Below are 12,842 nucleotides of genomic sequence, written 5' to 3' on the forward strand. Positions count from 1 at the left end.
TGAGGCCAGGAGTCATGTTTTTGGTGCCTGTATTTTCAATTCTTTATCTTCCTTCCTGCTGTCATTTTCAGCCTAGCACACGTCTTTTTCCCCTCTATTCCACAGATACCTTCTGCCTTTTGACAGCATGGTAAAGGAAGTTCCCCACAGGGCCGGGTGGAGGGTGTTGCCGCTGCACCATTTGGGCCAAAATAAGTTGTCATGTCCCCCCACCTCCATTCTCAATTTCTGTTTGGCAGAGGCCCTGTCATTTTCCTTTCTATGTCTCCAGCCTCTGGCCCATGAGTCAGCCCAAAGTAGGTGCTGTAAGTATTGAATGAAATGAACTTGAGGAAATTATGTCCCTAGTCCAACTAGGTTAGGGAGAAACTAGGAATGTGTTGATTGTAGAGGTGAAAGTCCTTTTAAGTGTAGGATATCATACAGGTTGTTGGTTGTCATTATTATTATTTCTACTACTGTTATTATTGCTATTACTGGTGGTGAACAGATGCTTTGCCTACCCCCTAAGGCTCCTGACTAGACCGAAAGGGGCCAGATGTGCCTGGGAGGGTGGTGATGTTGGCAAAAAGGGATCCAGATGGCACTGGTTGGTGTGACATGACTGTGAAGGCAGGATTGGGAAGGGAATGATTCTAGTCATTTTCTGTGTGTGAGGGAGGGGAGCAGATAATTAGAATCAAGTGGCCAACGTGGATATGCAGTAGAAAGTCATGAAACCCAGGTCCAATGTCCCATTCAACCACCACCTTATTACATGACCTTGGGCCAGTCAGGCCTCCCCTCAAGGCCTCTGTGTGCCCGTCTATATAATGATGGGACTGGACTAAGTCATCTTTAATACCCCTTCTGCTTCTGACATTCTGTCAAGTGGATTTTGTTAAATAAAAATCAAACAATTATTATTACCCTCAATGTCATTTCTGAAGTCCTAGACCATTAACTATCTGAGGTAATCCTTATAGCAAATAATGCCTATTTCAAAGATGAGGAGACTGAGGCTTGGAGAGATGAGTGACTTGCTCATGCTTGCACAGCAAGACCTGTTACCTGACACCAGATCTGTCTGGAACATGCTGTGCCAAAGGTTTCACTTCCTCTTCATGCATACTTTGCTGATGCTATGAGCTGTGTGTGCATTTGCAAATGTGTATAGGGGTGTGGAGAAGAAAAAGCTGTGAACATTTTATGGTGAGACATCAGGCGTTTCTCTCAAGTGATTGTTGCAGGGTACTTCCTGGTTGAAAACTGTGAGAGTCAGGAATGGTGAGTTTTCCTTTCATCAAGATCTCTCCTTTGCTGATGGTTGGTGGGTGCCCCTTTACCAAGGATAATGGTTAGGCCTGAATGACAGTCAAGACAGACACGTTTTTTGAGTCGTCTTCTTTTCTGAGATGGAGTTTCATTCTTGTTGCCCAAGCTGGAGTGCAATGGCACAATCTTGACTCACTGCAACCTCCACCTCCCAGGTTCAAGCAATTCTCCTGCCTCAGCCTCCCAAGTAGCTGGGATTACAGGCACGTGCCACCATGCCCAGCTAATTTTTTGTATTTTAGTAGCAACAGGGTTTCACCATGTTGGTCAGGCTGGTCTCAAACTCCTGACCTTGGGGTGATCCGCCCACCTTGCCTCCCAAAGTTCTGGGATTACATGCATGAGTCACTGCACCCAGCCTTGAGCCTTCTTATGTGTTGTGCTCTGTTTTACAGAGGTTTAATTATTTACTGCTCAGATTATCCCATTATGTAGGCACTATTATATATATATATATATATATATATATATATATATACATATATATATATATATGTATATATATATGTATAAATTTACCCATTTTTATAAGTGAGAAAGCCAAGGCAGAGAGGCAAAGGGTCTTACCTAGAGTTGTGCAACCAGTGTGTCATAGAACCTAGAAAATGTTTAGCTGAAAGTGCACTGGACTGGGTGTTCAAAGGGTTGCTTTTAGTCTGAGCCCTTCCAATGACTGTGTAACCATGGGTAAGCCAGTTTCCCTCTGAGAGTTCCCATCCCTCAAATGATCGCATGTGTCTACTGGCTCTAAAAGGCCTACATGCAACCTCGTTCCAGTATTGGAGGTGGAGGGGATTCCTTAACTTGCTGAACATTGATCAGCATTTGTCATTTATTACCTAGGCCCTGGGCTAAGTGTACAGCATACAAGAAAGAGTAAATGGCGAGTCCTAGTTTTAAGAAGCTCGTATCTAACAGAGGGAGACAGATGCCTAAACATGTAGGTATGAGAAAATATCTGGAAGCTATAAGACATACTGATATGTGTGTGAGGGGGTAGGGAGACAGAGGGAAGGGAATGATCTTTCTTACTGAGTGGGTCAGGAAGGCTTTAGAGAGATGATGCCATTAACATCTCTTTATTTTTGGCATTGAGTTTGTGAATAATAATTTAATAATAATAGTATAGGGTTCTATCCCATTTAGAATGTTTCCAAACAGCCCTAAAGACTTGTTGGCTCCTGTCTTCATCAATCTAGAAGGTGGACACAGAGTCTGGGGGACCATCCAAGCTCACTCCGTGGCACAGTTTTGATGGAACTATCCATTTGTCCCAGGTAGACCAGAACCTTTCCTGTCCTTAGAGGCTTCTAGAAGCAGGTTTCTGAAATTCTTCTGAAAAAGACTGTCTCGCGCCTATAACCATCTGATAGGCTTGGGTAATTTTTCTTCATGTCCATTCTAGGCATTCCACCTGTCTGGAGGAGCACCTAACACCTGAGAAGTGAAGACATGTGCCTAAGATTATTCAGCAGGGCTTGGTTCATAACTCTGGCCTAATGGGAATTGCATTTCTGAGCCACATGGGGTCTTTCTACATCTAGGCCACCAGAGGCCCGGGGTGCCAGTTCTTCATTTGATGGGCAGCTGGTGCTGAGGGAAGTCTTGATGCAGGTGATGTGAAGCTGAAGCTGAGGGCCTTGGAGAGGCAGAGGCCTGTGTGTCCCAGGCTGCTTTGCATTAATCAGATATTTATGAGTGTTTGTCGCATGCTCAGCACTGTCCTCTGAATTGAGGTGCTGAGCCAACCAAAAGGGAGTGGCTGGGAAGCAGCCTGACGCAGCAGGCAGAGCCAGCACAGAGGAGTCAAGAGACCTGGGTCCTCACCCCAGCTCTGCCATTGACCCACTGGGTGGCCTTAGGTCAGACCCTTTGCTTTTCCATGCTTGTAAAATGGGAGTCAGGGGTGATGATCTCTAAGAGCTTTTTTAGCTCTGAGTGGCTAACAATTCAGCAACTCTTTCTTCTTCCTTTTCTTTTCTTTCTTTCTTTTTTTTTTTTTTTTTTTGGAGACAGAGTCTTGCTCTGTTGACCAGGCTAGAGTGCAGTGGCATGATCCTGGTTCACTATAACCTCCGCCTCCCAGGTTCAAGTGATTCTCCTTCCTCAGCCTCCCAAGTAGCTGGGACTATAGGCATGCACCACCATACCTGGTTAGTTTTTGTATTTTTAGTAGAGATGGGCTTTCTCCATGTTGGCCAGGCTGGTCTCAAACTCCTGACCTCAGGCAATTCACCCGCCTTGGCCTCCCAAAGTGTCTTTCTTCTGTTCTGTAATGACTTTAAGGGGTAGAAGGGTGGATAGGATACATATAATTTTAATTTGAGGAAGAATAAGACAAATATAATAAGTATGAACAAATATAATAAGAATTATGTTCTGTGGATTTGCTGGAGGGAGAGAGCTGGGGAAAAGCTCAGTTCAAAAGCCACCTCTGCAAAAATAGAATGATGCAGATACGGTTAGATGAAGTTATATGTTTTTGTTTTTTGTTTTAACCAAGAGGAGTAGCAGAATATTGCTGTCATACTGGGACAGGAAGTCTGTAGCAGAGCAGTGGGTCCTGGGCTTAGATTTCATAAAGATAAGTGCATTTGTGAATCCATCCTAGGTTGGCTAGCTTTTTATTTTACCAGATGAGGACCTTCAGATGACACTTAGGGTTCTCTTTACTGTCATTACCATATAATAAGAGAAAGAACATTTTAATACTTCTATTCCCACAAGTAAGAAAGCCATGTTATCAGAAAAAATTAGCATTCCTTCAAATTGAATACGTTTTTGCTTTGTTAGAATTTCACTGCCCTGTCTATATTTTCTTCATTTTGCCATGGACTAGTGTTCCTGTGTTTGGCTCTGAAGTTGGGCTGCTGGGGTTTGAATTTTGGCCCAGATATTTTTTTCCCTCAGAGCCTTTGTTTCCTCATCTGTAAAATTGGGAAATGATGTTGTCTCCTAAGGTCATGAGAAAGTCTCTACAGCAAAATGAAAGATGTTAAGCAAGGGATGTCAAATGCTATTGTCTACAAAGGTAAAACAGGCCAGGGTTGTAGCAAATTGGAAAGTGCTTGCTTGAAAGAGGCAGCTGCTATCCTGCTCCCACCCTTCTTGCCTACAAGAACATGTGCCCAGTGTTATCAGATCTTCTGATTTATAAGATAGGACTCTGGGCCGGGCGCGGTGGCTCACGCCTGTAATCCCAGCACTTTGGGAGGCCAAGGCGGGTGGATCACGAGGTCAGGAGATCGAGACCATCCTGGTCAACATGGTGAAACCCCGTCTCTACTAAAAATACAAAAATCAGCTGGGCATGGTGGCGTGTGCCTGTAATCCCAGCTACTCAGGAGGCTGAGGCAGGAGAATTGCCTGGACCCAGGAGGCGGAGGTTGCGGTGAGCCGAGATCGCGCCATTGCACTCCAGCCTGGGTAACAAGAGCGAAACTCCGTCTCAAAAAAAAAAAAAAAAAAAAAAAAGATAGGACTCTGGATATTTGTTTGTGACATCTCCTAATTTTTAAAATTTGACTGACTAGGCACATATTAAAATGTGTATGTGACAGGCCATCAGTCTGTGACCTCAGATGCAAAGTTTTAGATGCTGGGCACATAGTGCTCAGTAGTTATTGGCTGGCCCACAGACAAAGGCGGAGAAAGGAAAGAAGGCTGGAAAGGCAGCCTAGGCCAGGGAATGCCTTGTTTGCAAGGCTGGGGCATTTAGCCTGACGTTGGCAGCTTGTGATCTTCTGCTTCTGGCTCCCCCAGCTTCAAAGGCCCTGATGGTGCCCCTTCCCTTTTGGCAACACTGTTAGGATTGAGTCTCTGGGGACAGAGGCCTCCAGATAACCTCTGCACTCCTTGAAGTTGGCCCTAGCCATACCTCTCTACCACAGGGTCTCTAAAGCTTGGTTGGCAGCTTCAGAAGAGGAAACTTGGCTAGTGGTCTGTGCACGCTGGCACAGGAGCCACCTTTGAGAAAGAGGCGTGAAGAAAGGTGCCTGGCAGGTCCTCAGTGTGTGGGATAGTTCCTGTGTTCCTATTCTTTTTTTTTTTTGATGGAGTCTCGCTGTGTTGCCCAGGCTGGAGAGGCTGGAGTGCAGTGGCATGATCTTGGCTCACTGCAACCTCCACCTCCGGGTTCAAGCAATTCTCCTGCCTCAGCCTCCTGAGTAGCTAGGACTACAGGCACATGCCACCATGCCTGACTAGTTTTTTGTATTTTTAGTAGAGACGGGGTTTCACAGTGTTAGCCAGGATGGTCTCAATCTCCTGACCTCATGATCTGCCCACCTCGGCCTCCCAAAGTGCTGGGATTACAGGCGTGAACCACTGCACCCCACCAGCTCCTGTTCTTTGGAAGCCATGCCAGCATTGCAGCAGAGCTGCTGCTGCCCTCTTCTTCGGTTGTGCTGTGGTCCGGACAGCAAGCAGTCTCTCTGTGGACAACTCTGCCACATGTTCCCTGCAGAGGGAAAGTTGGGATCTGGTTGTAGAGAGAGCCTAGAGTGTTCTTAGAGAAGGATCTCACAGGACCTCTTAATTAGCAGAAGGAACCCTACCAGGGCTTCAGGGCCTTCTAGGATTCAGCTTACAGCCACTGATGACAGTTTACATTTTTTGTGGCTCCAGTAAATCAAATATTCATTAAGCACCTATGATGATAAGGTTCTATTCTGGCCACAGTGAAGAAATGTAAAGAAGTATTTATATCCATTCATTCAACCAGCATGTACTGGGGATCTGCTCTACACGCAGGCACCAAGATGTGGTCCTTACCCTCAGGTAGCTGTTTAGCCTGGTTGGAGGGAAGGTATGTGAGTGGTGCACAGGGCCTGACACATAGAAATATTAACCACAGCTACCATTTGACTGTGTGTCTTCTGAGTATGAGGTGCTAGCCATCATAGCACCCATTTTACACAGTGGATAGGGATTGAATGGAATCTTCATCTAAAGCTCTGAGCACTGTGCCTGCCACACAGTGATAGAACTGCATTATTGGTAGCCTGGGAAACTGGGCCGACGCAGAAGAAAGGCAACATACAGATGATTCAAAGACAAAAAGAAGCAGTCAACCAATCCAGGCTCACTTAGCATATGTTATTCTCGTTTTATAGAGGAGGACACTGAGACTTAGAGAGGGGAAGGAATTTGTTCAAGGTTACACAGCTGCTGTGTTGCAGAGCCTATGCTTAGATGCCAGTCTGTTTGGCATCAGAGCTGTGTTCTTTCCTCTAAGCCATACTGCCTCTTGGTGAACAAAAAATAAATTCAACTACCATTTGTTGAACACATGCAACAGGTGAGGCACTGTGCTGCTTGGTAAGATAGGAAGTGTTTTAATTGTTAAGGAAGCTAGGACCACTAGGAAGAAGAAACTGGCCCAAAGTTATGTAAGCACAAGGGGTGGGATGAGGACTCCAACACAGGTATACAGGATATGGCTTCCCACACTGTAGTGAAGGAATAGTTGTCTTCAGGGGTAAAGGTATTCAAAGTGCAGACACAGGAGAGAGTGTGGGCTTCTGCATGCCCTGAGGGACAGATGCCAGACCAGTCCTTGCAAGTGCCAGCAAAGGCGGCAAATTTTGGCTCAGTTCAAGGGAGAAAAGGGAGAAAATTTAAAAATCTAGTAAAAAATGTGGTTTGAGAGCTAGCACCTCATCTCTGGGCTGCTCACATAGGGCTGGATGTTCTAGGAGGAATTCTTGCCATGGGATGGAGTTTGGAAAGGCTGTTCTTGACAGCTGTAACCCAGATGATCTGGAATTCTAGTATAGGGCTGGTCACAGGTGAGGCAAGCAGTGGGTGCCACTGGCATTCCCAGGAGAAAGAATGGCTGTAGGTCGGGACTATCTGAGAAGACTTCCCAGAGGAAGAGGAGGAACTAGAACAGGATCTAAAGAGCTGGCGCTAGGCAAGGGAGCAGAGGAGGACTGTGTAAAGATGGTGAGTCTGAGGGCACTGAGCTCTCTAGTCAGGCTAGGCCATCAGTCTGGTGCTCTTCAGCAAAGGGCAGCTCCCTGTCCTTTCTGGCTTTTAAAATGGTGGAAACAGAGGCACAATAAATCCTGGGTCCTGGGTCTTTCCCAAAGCCTCATTAGGCAGCCAGTTTGGCACCACTTCCCCCGTATTACTTCCCACACACTCCCTCTGTCTGCATTGTACCATTCACTCTCCCTTCCAGCCTCCCTTTCAGAAGTGGCAGACTTTGGACATCTCGCCCCAGAGGGAGAAGGGGCGTTCTAAACATCTCCTCTGCTGTGAGGGAAATGTCATGGGGCAACCTAAGTCTTCTGACAGTAGCCACCTTCTTCACTTTTGGGGCTCAGAGCCAAAAAAGGAGGAGCTCTATCCACTTAAGCGGCCCTGGGCCTTCTGGGAGCCACTCACTGCTTCAGAGTCAGGCCTGGCTCATTTCCAGTTCCACCACTTGTTAGCCTGTGACTTCAGACAAATTGTGTTACCCCCTGGGCCATTTTCTCATCTGCCAAGGAGAAATCGATTATTCCTGCCTGAAAGGAGATGGGATGATCTGTTGCAGTCCTCTGTGGAAAACAGCCTGATAAAACAACCTTCCTCCTGTTTCTATGGGCCTCGATTGCTTTTCTGACCCTCTAAGTCCCGACTCATGTCCAGGTTAATGATATCAGCTACACTACATGTCAGGCTCAGGGGATATGTGACCTTATAACATCCTCCTGACAGCCCAGGTAAGGAAAGCATTATTATATAAAGGAAAGCCGAACTATAGGAAACTGAAGCAATTTGTCCATGATCCCACAGCTCTTACATGGTGGCTGAGCTACCAAATACCTGATTCCAGAGCCCAAACTCTCCCTGCCCCTCATTTTGCTTTCTCATTCTCCTCTTCTCCCCATTTCTGTCCTCTTAGGCCTGTGAATGTACATTCCTTCCTCCTCAAAGCTTAGGTGGGCTCTTAAAGCAAGGTTGCTAGCCCTGGACCTGATAGGAGTGAGGTGGCCTAAGAGCTAGAGAAGGACATTTTGATGCGTTATGACTTCAGAAAAGTCCCCAAGTGACCCTTGGACATGTTCTACCCCAGTTAGCAGTATTTCCTCCCCGCCATTCCTTTCCACCTCAATTACTTTTACTTGCCCTGTTCCCTCTGCCTGAAATTTTCTTCCTACTAGTACTGCTCTCTCTCCATGTTCAGATCTGTCTCAAAGCCCAGCTCAAACACAATCTCTCAGGGGTCCCACTTCCAACTCCCGCAGCACCTTCACAGAGCCCAGGCTCTTACCAGCCTAAGCTCTGTGCTCTCAGAGGATGGAGAGGACCTGAGCCCTCCACACCTTCCTATTCCCTGACCTGCAGAGACCAGCCCTCCCTGGGTGGCACCCAGGGCCTAGATTGGCGCTGTAGACCATTTGAGCCAACACTCTGTTTTGTGGCTTCCTTCTGGAGAGCCCCTTCCCCCGCCACTGGAGGGGAGCTCCTCACTCTTGGACCATGTGCCTGAGGAAAAAGGCCTCAGAAGCTGTTACCCTGACAGAGGTGGGTGTTATAAGGAATCCCTGAGGCCAGCCATCTGGATGAAAAAGACCAGGATCCAAGCCTAGGCAGCACCAGGCCCCTTGGCCCCCTTGCCCTGCCCTCTAGGTGGTTGAGAAGAGAGAGCACAGACTGGAGCTGGAGGTGCTTGGACTGCTGTCTCCGTCTCTGCCATAGACTGATTTTGTGACTGGGCAAGTCACTTAATTTATCTGACCCTTAGTACCTCAATAGTAAATGTGGGCATTATAATCATAACCCAGGCCTCCTAAGAGCAAAGCTGGCATGGTAATTAAACCAGATTAGAAATCTATGTGTAAAGCCCATACTTAGTCCAGGGGCTTCATTTATTAGACACAGTAGGTGATTAATAAATGCCAGTACCCTTTCATCCATGTTGTATAGGAATTACTTTATAACTTCCCTACTTTTCCAGAGCTTCAACACATCTTCAGTTGATAGTGAGCTCCCTCCTCACTGGAGGTATTCAAACTGGGTCCAGGTGACTGTAGAACAGGAATGTTGTTCAGAGAAACAGAACTTCAGTCAGGTGGATGTTGGGCTTTGAAACCTTCAGATTCTTTGCTGTCCAGAACTTTTGTGATTCTGTGAAGAATCACACTCAGATCTCATTGGTCAATTATTAGAAATCAGTTGGGGTTCAGCTTGGATGTCTGTTTTGCACAGATAAAAGAGAGAATTCTGCTGGAGTTGTGAGCTAATTGAAGGCTTTCTCCCAAGAGGTAACAAGGGTAGAAACAAAATCAGGCCCAGGAGGAAGGGCTCCAAGGGACTCTGTGAAGGGAATCTGGCTGGGATGTTAGGGGCATGTGGCTAGATGTTTAGGTTGAATTTGGGGAAGGCTATACTGTTGCTGCTAGAAATAATTTCCTGGGGCTAGGATTGTTTGTCTCTGAATTCCCAGTGCCCAGCACAAACCAGGCACACAGGAAACACTAGAAAAATGCTGAGTAAATGACAAGAAGCTTTCTTGTCCCTATCAGATGGAATCTTGGGCTGAGAGATTCCTTGGGACTAAAGGCCATGTGGGAGTTTCATACTCTGTGTCTGTGTGTGTATGTGTCTCTTTCTGTATATGTCTATGTCTGTGTGTGTGTCTGTCTATGTCTGTGTGTGTATGTGTGTCTGTGTGTGTATGTGTGCCTGTGTGTGTGTCTGTATGTGTGCCTGTGCATGTCTGTGTGTGCCTGTGTGTATCTGTGTGTGTGTGTCATTGTGTGTGTCTGTGTGTGTGTGTCTGTATGTGTGCCTGTGTGTCTGTGTGTGTATCTGTGTGTGTGTCAGTGTCTCTGTGTGTGCCTGTGTGTCTGTCTATGCCTGCGTGTCTATGTGTCTGTGTATGTGTCTGTATGTGTGTCTGTGTGTGTATCTGTGTCTGTGTAGATGTCTATGTGTATGTATCTGTGTGTGTCTGTGTGTGTCTATGTGTGTGTGTCTGTGCATGCCTGTGTGTGTGTCTGTGCCTGTGTGTATCTGTGTGTGTGCATCTGTGTGTGTCTGTGTCTGTGTGTCAGTGTCTGTGTGTGTGTGGTGTCAGTGTCTGTGTGTGTGTGTTGTTTGTGTTGTTTGCCTGGCTTCCTAAGACAACTCCTGTTTGCTATGCTTCCCCTTTCCTTTTTTCCACTCCTTCCCCTCCTCCTCCTTCTAACTTTATTGAAATATAGTTGATAACAACAAGCTGTACATATCTAAAGTACAGTTTGGTAAATCTTAACATATTTCTTTTTTATTTCTTTCAATTAGCAATAATCATGCCTTGGATAAACCACATTGGCTACGATACTGCCACTGTGCAAAGCTATACTGATGAAACCATCACCACAATTAGGATAGTGAACATGTCCATCATCCCCAAAAGTTTCCTCCCTCCTCATCCTCAGGCAATGACTGATCTGCTTTCAGTCAGTACAGGTTACTTCACATTTTCTAGTAATTTATATAAACGGAATAATATAATATGCACATTTTTGGTTTGGCTTTTTTACTCAGCATAATTATTTTGAGATTCATGTTGTATATACCAATAGTTTATTCCTTTTTTTTTTTCCAAGACAGAGTCTTGCTCTGTCACCCAGGCTGGAGCACAGTGGTGCCATCTCAGCTCACTGCAACCTCTACCTCCCAGGTGCAAGCAATTCTCCTGCCTCAGCCTCCCAAGTAGCTGGGATTACAGGCACATGCCACCATGCCTGGCTTATTTATTTTATTTTTTTTTTGGTAGAGATGGGGTTTCACCATGTTGGCCAGGCTATTCTCAAATTTATATTCCATAGTATAAAGAAAGGATAAATTATCATTTGTTTATACATTCATCTGTTGATGGGCATTTCGTTTTTTCCAGTTTTTTTTTTTTTTTTTTTTTGTGGCTATTACAACTAAAGCTGTTATAAATGTCTGTGTATAAATCTCTCAATTGACATACATTTTCCTATTTTCTTGGGTAAGTTCCTAGGAGAAGAATGGCTATATCATTTGGTAAATATATATGTAACTTTTTAAGAAACTGCCAGAGTGTTTACAAAGCATCTGTACCATTTGACATTCCTACTGGTAGTGTTAAGGGAGTTTCAGCTCTCCTACATCCTCATCAGGACTTGGTATGGTCAATCTTTTTAATCTTAGCCATTCTAATAGGCTTGTAGTGGTATCTCCTTACAGCTTTAATGGGCATTTTCCTAACGACTAGTGACATTTAGCATCTTTTTGTGTCTATTTGACAGCCACATATCATTTTTTGGTGAAGTGTCTGTTCAAGTATTTTGACCATTAATTAAAAAAAAAAAAAACTGGGATGTTGGCCTTCTTACTGAGTTGAATGAGAGTATTTTATACATTCTGGATATAAGTTCCTTGTTAAATATATATTTTGCAAATATACTCTCCCAGTGTGTAGGGCTAGCCTTTAGAGAACCTGATGGAAGTTTCGTACTCAGTGTATATGAGTGGGTGAGAGAGGCACTGATAGAAAGACTGGTTTCCTGAGAGACTCTAACTACTACTGCTGCTGCTGCTGCTTCTTCTTCTTCTTCTCCTTCTCCTTCTCCTTCTCCTCCTTCTCCTTCTCCTTCTTATTCTTCTTCTTCTTTGTGAGACAGCATCTCACTCTGTCACCAAGGCTGGAGTGCAGTGGCACCATCATGGCTCACTGCAGCCTCCACCTCCTGGGCTCAGGTGATCTTCCCACCTTAGCCTCCCAAGGGTCCCAAGCTGGGACCACAGGTGTGCACCACCATATCTGGCTGAATTTTTTTTTTTTTTTTTGAGACGGAGTTTTGCTCTTTTGATCAGGCTGGAGGGAAGAGGTGCAATCTTGGCTCACTGCAACCTCTGCCTCCTGGGTTCAAGCGATTCTCCTGCCACAGCCTCCTGAGCAGCTGGGATTACAGGCATAAACCACCATGCCTGGCTAATTTTTATATTTTTAAGTAGAGACAGGGCTTTGCCATGTTGGCCAGGCTGGTCTTAAACTCCTGTACTTAAGCCATCTACCCACTTCAGCCTCTCAAAGTGCTGGGATTACAGGCATGAGCCACTGTGCCTGGCCCAGATTCCAACTTCTGCATTCAGTTCTTCCCTTCTACCATCTAGAACTATGAAAGTATAGCATCTGGACCTGCATAAAGCTCACAGGTCCCAACAGTCTTATTTTGCAAACAGGGAGCCTGAGTCCCTTAGATGCCATGAAGGTCTAGTGTCAGAGTCCACAAACAGCTCTGCTGTCCAGTGGGGCCTGGCTGGCCCTTGATACCTTTTGTTCCTGTGACCCTGGGTGAGTAAGGTGACTTAGCATCCTTCATCTTGTGAAGATGTGCACAGCAGTGCCTTCCTGTGGATGAGAGGCTGGAGCAGAGCTTTCCAGCTTACCCTTCCAACAGCAAGGGTAAGGAGCATGTGTCAGCACCAAGCCATCAAAAGTCCTTTTGGAGGCAGAGGAGGAGAGGCTATCTATTCAGTAAGGAAGGTTTGTTGAGCTCTACACTGACCAGATTGGGGGA

At 45.7% G+C, this 12,842-nt stretch overlaps 1 protein-coding gene, 1 long non-coding RNA gene and 1 other non-coding gene across 6 annotated transcripts in view; 1 reads left to right on the top strand and 2 right to left on the bottom strand.

The window, feature by feature from the left end:
* The window catches only part of SNPH (syntaphilin), a 42,769-nt gene that overhangs the window by 2,143 nt on the left and 27,784 nt on the right, over positions 1-12,842 (top strand). The window lies entirely within an intron of this gene.
* Positions 202-7,970, bottom strand: LOC116562895. The gene is made up of 3 exons (XR_004274119.1): positions 7,887-7,970; positions 7,701-7,706; positions 202-213 (listed from the first exon to the last, which is right to left on the bottom strand). It is a non-coding gene; the product is annotated as an uncharacterized LOC116562895 (long non-coding RNA).
* On the bottom strand, positions 10,511-10,647 carry LOC116563070. The gene has a single exon (XR_004274206.1). It is a non-coding gene; the product is annotated as a U4 spliceosomal RNA (small nuclear RNA).

The sequence above is a fragment of the Sapajus apella genome, unplaced genomic scaffold, assembly GCF_009761245.1.
Source record: "Sapajus apella isolate SASKATOON/1434 unplaced genomic scaffold, GSC_monkey_1.0 scaffold33, whole genome shotgun sequence".
Classification (NCBI taxonomy): Eukaryota; Metazoa; Chordata; class Mammalia; order Primates; family Cebidae; genus Sapajus; species Sapajus apella.